At 42.5% G+C, this 6662-nt stretch overlaps 1 long non-coding RNA gene across 1 annotated transcript; it reads right to left on the bottom strand.

The window, feature by feature from the left end:
• Positions 1–3472: 3472 nt before the first annotated feature.
• LOC147970709 (uncharacterized) lies at positions 3473–5940 on the bottom strand. Its single transcript, XR_015603255.1, has 3 exons — positions 5555–5940; positions 4307–4425; positions 3473–3755 (listed from the first exon to the last, which is right to left on the bottom strand). It is a non-coding gene; the product is annotated as an uncharacterized LOC147970709 (long non-coding RNA).
• Positions 5941–6662: the final 722 nt, after the last annotated feature.

Genomic DNA, 6662 nt, shown 5'->3' with positions numbered 1-6662 from the left:
AAACTTCAAAAGATTGATAGCAACTACTCGTAAGCATGCATAGAGGCTATATGTCGGATTCGGGGCTCCGCAAACCCAAGATGGATTCGAACTCTAGGTGCGTGCGAAGAACTCAACCTCCTCAGTCTACCTACTCATCGATCTCGCGGCCTAGCTCGATGAACTGGAAGGAAATGGAAAAAGGCAGTTTACCAAGGTTCGGGCCACCTTACGGTGTAATACCCTATTCCTGCTTTGTGGTGGATTGGCCCCAAGGTGGGCTGAGGATGAACTAGTACAGTGGGGAACAACCTTAGGAGGTGTGTTCTTGTGCTAGTGACGGAGAGGATGGTCTGAATGATCCATCTAGCCGATCGATCCCCCTCTACGGTGGTGGCTAGGCCATATTTATAGTGGCCTTGGTCCTCTTCCCCCAAAATGAAGGCGGGAAGGGATCCCACAACGGCCAATTTCGAAGGGAGACAACTAGCACATCTTATCCTGACGAAAGGTGGTCTTTTCCTGCAAAGTCTCTGGTCGTGACACCGTGGTGGGCTCGGCGATGACCTTCGTCCTGCAGTCCTGGCGGTCTTGGTCTTGTTGCATAGGAATGGAAACCTTTGGTTCATGCCTCGAGACTTCGCGCCTGCACTTGCCTCTTTAACACCAAAGAGAAACCTGTTGTATTGCGCCCGCTGGCGCCCGCCTAGCCTTAGTCGTCATGGCTTGCATCATCCGAACCTCACGAGGTGACGGCTTGCATAGAAGTCTCCGCTCCTCAGGAGCTAGCCTAAGGAGGCTGCTCCATCTGGAGGTCTTGGTGTCGTCCGCCTCGCGAGGCTTGGCCCCTCGCGAGGATCTTGTGTTGTTGATGCTGAAGGTGGGCCATACCGGGCCGTTGATGGTGCCACACCATGGGCTGCAGGCAGGCAAGCCTGGGTACCCCCATTCCCAGAACGCTGACAGTAGCCCCCGGGCCCAAGGCGTGCTCACACTTGGCTTCAGGCGAAGCCAAGGGGCAAGGGCGGAGCGCCGTGTGCCCCAACCGCCTACGGCCTCGGTCGACAGATGGCACTTGATGGGACGTGTGATGTCTACTACACAACCTTCTTCTAGTAGACGTTGTTGGGCCTCCAAGTGCAGACATTTGTAGGATAGCAACAAATTTCCCTCAAGTGGATGACCTAAGGTTTATCAATCCGTGGGAGGCGTAGGATGAAGATGGTCTGTCTCAAACAACCCTACAACCAAATAACAAAGAGTCTCTTGTGTCCCCAACACACCCAATACTATGGTAAATTGTATATGTGCACTAGTTAGGCGAAGAGATGGTGATACAAGTCTAATATGGATGGTAGATATAGGTTTTTGTAATCTGAAAATATAAAAACAGCAAGGTAACTAATGATAAAAGTGAGCGAAAACGGTATTGCAATGCTAGGAAACAAGGCCTAGGGTTCATACTTTCACTAGTGCAAGTTCTGTCAATAATAATAACATAACTGGATCGTATAACTATCCCTCAACATGCAACAAAGACTCACTCCAACGTCACTAATAGCGGAGAACAAACGAAGAGATTATTGTAGGGTACGAAACCACCTCAAAGTTATTCTTTCTGATCGATCTATTCAAGAGTCCGTAGTAAAATAACATGAAGCTATTCTTTCCGTTCAATCTATCCTAGAGTTCGTACTAGAATAACACCTTAAGACACAAATGAACCAAAACCATAATGTCACCTAGATACTCCAATGTCACCTCATGTATCCGTGGGTATGATTATACAATATGCATCACACAATTTCAGATTCATCTATTCAACCAACACAAAGAGCTTCAAAGAGTGTCCCAAAGTTTCTACCGGAGAGTCAAGACGAAAACGTGTGCCAACCCCTATGCATAAGTTCACGAGGTCACAGAACTCGCAAGTTGATCACCAAAACATACATCAAGTGGATCACGTGATATCCCATTGTCACCACAGATAAGCACATGCAAGACATACATCAAGTGTTCTCAAATCCTTAAAGACTCAATCCGATAAGATAACTTCAAAGGGAAAACTCAATTCATCACAAGAGAGTAGAGGGGGAGAAACATCATAAGATTCAACTATAATAGCAAAGCTCGCGATACATCAAGATCTTGCCAAATCAACAACACGAGAGAGAGAGATCAAACACATAGCTACCGGTACATACCCTCAGCCCCGAGGGTGAACTACTCCCTCCTCGTCATGGAGAGTGCCGGAATGATGAAGATGGCCACCGGAGAGGGATTCCCCCCTCCAGCAGGGTGCCGGAATGGGTCTAGATTGGTTTTCGGTGGCTACGGAGGCTTGCGGAGGTGGAACTCCCGATCTAAGTTTGGGTATATATAAGAAGTGTTGCAGTCGGGAAAAAGTCAGGGGGTCCCCGAGGTGGCCACGAGATAGGGGGCGCGCCCAGGGGGTAGGGCGCGCTCCCACCCTTGTGGTGGTCTCGGGACTCTTCTAGCCCATCTCCTATACTCCGTAGGCTTCTTCTGGTCCAAAAATGATCTCCATGGAATTTCAGGTCAATTGCACTCTATTTGATTTTCCTTTTCTGCGATACTCAAAAGCAAGGAAAAACAGAAACTGACACTGGGCTCTAGGTTAATAGGTTAGTCCCAAAAATCATATAAAATAACATATAAATGCATATCAAAACATCCAAGGTTGATAATATAATAGCATGGAACAATAAAAAATTATAGATACGTTGGAGACGTATCAACGAGCGCGTTTCCGCTTCCCCACGCAGCTTGAGCAACCATCCTGGGCTGAGAAAAAGGCTAGCGCATGCCACTGAGCATTCATTGCCTTCCCTTCATCTTGCTCCAGATCCCCTTCTCTCCCCGCTCAAAGCGTCTCCAGATCTGCCAACCTCTCCCTCACATGCCACCGATGTTGGAGTTTGGGTTCCAGCAAACCCTTGAGGTTCGAACACTGGGGTGCGCACGAAGGTATCTCTCCCTCTAGCTCAAAATATCGCAAAGATCTCAAAGCCTAGCTCGCCGAACCCGAGGAACAAAGGACACAAGAGTTTATACTTCTTTGAGCCACCGTTGCGGTGTAATACCCTACTCCACACTACTAGGAAAAGGCTACTAGCAACGCGGGTAAAATGACTACTAGCAGCGCTGGTACCCGCGCTACAACTAATAGTTAGTAGTAGCGCGGGTGAAACCCACCCTACTAGTAACATTTTAGTAGTAGCGCGGGTGCAACCCGCGCTATTAGTAACGAAATAGTAGTAGCGCCTCAGGTTTTTTCCCACGCTACTACTAACGAAGTAGTAGTAGTGCGTCTGGTGTTGTCCCACGCTACTACTAACTAATTAGGAAGTAAAAAATAAAATCCACCAATTCCATTCTATGCATACAATTCCAAATAAAACAAACACATATTTGCAATAAACCAGCAGCATTACACATCATTACTAATCCAAGATTTATAATAAACCAGCAGTATTAGAGCACATCCTGTAAGAGCATACATATTGTCGTGGCTTTTCATGCCTTCAATTAAAACACCTACACTTCTTGAAGTCACTTACTCCCAGCTAGTGCAAACACAGTTACAAGCAAACTATAATGCATAAAAACACCAAACAGTGGCATCCTATCTCTCCAAATGATCCGCTCCCTCTGCATCCTTGCAACCATCTTCATGATAAGCAAATCCACAGGCAAAAGTCAACTTAGTATGTACTCCCTCTGTCAACTATCCAGAGTAGATTTTATCCATTTCCCTGGCCATGTTCAAGAAACACTAAATCAACTATCCAGAGTAGATTTTATTCCTTGTGACAAATGAACTAGTTTGCAAACAAAAATAGAACTCCGTTACTAAATATTGACTTAATGTGGAAGAAGATAAATTCTGGTACCTTTATAAAAATCTCCCTACTAATGTAGTAGCACATGAAGTAACAATCATAGGTATATCAACATCATGGTTACAAAAGCTTTTGTGCAAAACTATACAGCAGTAGAAGTTAGAGACGTGAACCATCAGTTTCTCATAGGAAACAGAAACATATGATATTAGATGAAAGGCAGCAAGCATACTCTTTCTCAAACAAACTTCTCGTCTGTGTACATAACAGTAGCATGGAGTGGGCACTGCTAGTGCATGGTTAGAAAACGCTCTACTGACCATGCTTTCTACCAAGCTAGATATTTACGCAGTATACCACATACTAAGGTTGTGGTTAGCTGATCCGCTGGTTTGCTGTAAAATATTAGGGAAAGAAAGGGCGTAAAGGATGATGAGATGATGGACCTACGTTTCACATTATACCTGATATGAACTGCAGTTACCATAACTTTGCTTGCCACCTCATATATGTTGAAAAAAAAGTCTTGACAGCAAGGAAACTTGGAATGATACTTCCATGGCATGACAAATGAATGACTTCCCTGCACAAATTGTATTGCTAGAATAAGAAAATTAATGCAAGATCCATGATGTGTTCATTACCATTTGTGTCATCCTCTGTATGGTACTTAAGCTAATCCTCTAAGATCATTAATAAAAGAAATCAACATTTTTGTGATTTAAAGTTATTTTTTACATGTGATAGTCCTAGCATTCCAAAAAAATATCAGAAATATTCTGAACATAATCTAACGACAGAGGAAAAAGTAATATACACATGTAATATTCATCTTCACTTATTACATGGGTTCACTAGATGAAAGAAACCAATGTGTTTACGGATAGAGATTATTTAAGTCCATGAAATATCGAATACAAATCAAACTTCTCGAGAAAATTGTTGAATAGAGTGTAGATCTCTATCCTTGTGGTTCAATTAATTGGTTAACCTACATTGTAGAAAGTCACAGTAGGTTTAGCGCATAAGAAGCAACAGATTTCCGTTGGCAATTACTTGTAGGTTAAACCAAAACTTATCAAATATTACGTCTTTGACATGGCAAGTTATTATTATTAAGCATACTGAATTCACTACCGACAAAGGCTGGATGCTTAAAAATATGTAACCTAAACATTTATAAATTCCTTGTCCTTCTTGTACCAGAGGGCTAAACTCAGCAACCTCAAAGATGCTAGACCATGCTGCCAATACTCAATTAACTTCGACAACACATGGTAACAAAGAATCTAATAAGACTTGTGAAATCTCTATCGCCCTGTCCATAAGAACTAATCATTCCTAATTACATGTGGACTTATGGGCCATATTTCATGAACTTGTGATTCTACATTAAGAGATTAACTTGTTTGCGAAGTGGAAAACAGTGATAAAATAGGACATCCCAATTTCAATATTCTGATATGGAACTCTAAAGTTTTAGAGGAAACAAATTAGCAGCAAAAGCTTGAGAAACACGAATGCTATGATAAATATTCAATATGCAAATATTGTTAATATTCTGAACTACTGGAGCTCTAAGTATGATAGCCAAAGCATGAGAGGAAAATTTGTAAGCTTCTAATCTCCACTATCAATTCCTCATATATACATAAAGGAATAGACCTGAATTTTGTTTAATGAAATAAGAGTATGTTAACTATCAGACTTACCTGCGCAGAGTAGCATCCATCAAAAGGACTGGTAGCTGGAGAGGAACACTCTGGGAGGAACTGCATGCATCATTGTCATAGATGGCATGCCATATATACCTCAAATAGTTATTTTGCATTGCACTGCCACAAATTGGAATCTCATATTTAACAACCCCATCCGTTGTACTGTCAAACTGTTGAAAAGAAAATGAAAGATCAATGGTGCCATTGTAGATGATAACAAAAATTGTGGAACAACAGTGAAAAAATGTATACCTGTCTATCTAGAAGTATAACCACATCCTGCGGCTAATAAGTAAAATTATGCACAATCAACAGAATTTTACTGGATCGGTTAATAAGCAAGTTATATGACTTCTAAGCCATTACTTCATTGCAATGGGAAATACTTGGACATGTCACCTATGAATGCTTCTACAACATGTTAACCTTTATGTTCTTTCTTCTAACATTGCCAGCTATAATATGAAATTCATAATACATTTTTATCAGTTGAAGGAGAAGCCAATAATTTCATAACTAAAGCCATTGGTCGAATGTTTTATGTAAACACCTTAAATCATGTTTTTGATTCTACCGCAAAAGAATTCTAAGCCATAAGTTATAAGATCAGTTCGACTGCACATTGTTAATGACGACAGGATCCAACGAAAATTTCAGGTTTAATGTCGTTAACCCCAGAATCAATTAAACCAAGCTTTCAGTAAATGGGCTAGGTTGCAAGGGAATATGCACAACATCTGCATTCTTATAGCCTAGTGCACACAAGCAACATATTCCAAGCAACTGGATATATACATACACTAACATTAGTGAGCCGCTATACAGGTGGAATCGTAGACATTTCAAGCACCGATACAAGAGCAGAAACATGAAGATATTGACCTTGCGGAGCTCGTCCCAGAGCTTGTAGAACTGCGTGTTGTGGGGCCTGCACGCGTTGTGCGCGATCTTGTGAAGCATGGTGTCGAGCACCTCCTCGTAGGGGATGAAGTCGAGGTCCCGGCCGTCACGCCAGAGCCACAGCTTCACCTCGATGCCTCAGTTGACGTTGAGCCCCAGCAGCCTTGGGTTCTTGGGGATGTTCCCACAATGAAATCGCCCC

This window comes from Triticum urartu, chromosome 5A (genome assembly GCF_056163025.1).
Source record: "Triticum urartu cultivar PI428250 chromosome 5A, HENAU_Tu73, whole genome shotgun sequence".
NCBI classification, from domain to species: domain Eukaryota; kingdom Viridiplantae; phylum Streptophyta; class Magnoliopsida; order Poales; family Poaceae; genus Triticum; species Triticum urartu.
This window is presented reverse-complemented; position numbering and strand designations above follow the sequence as displayed.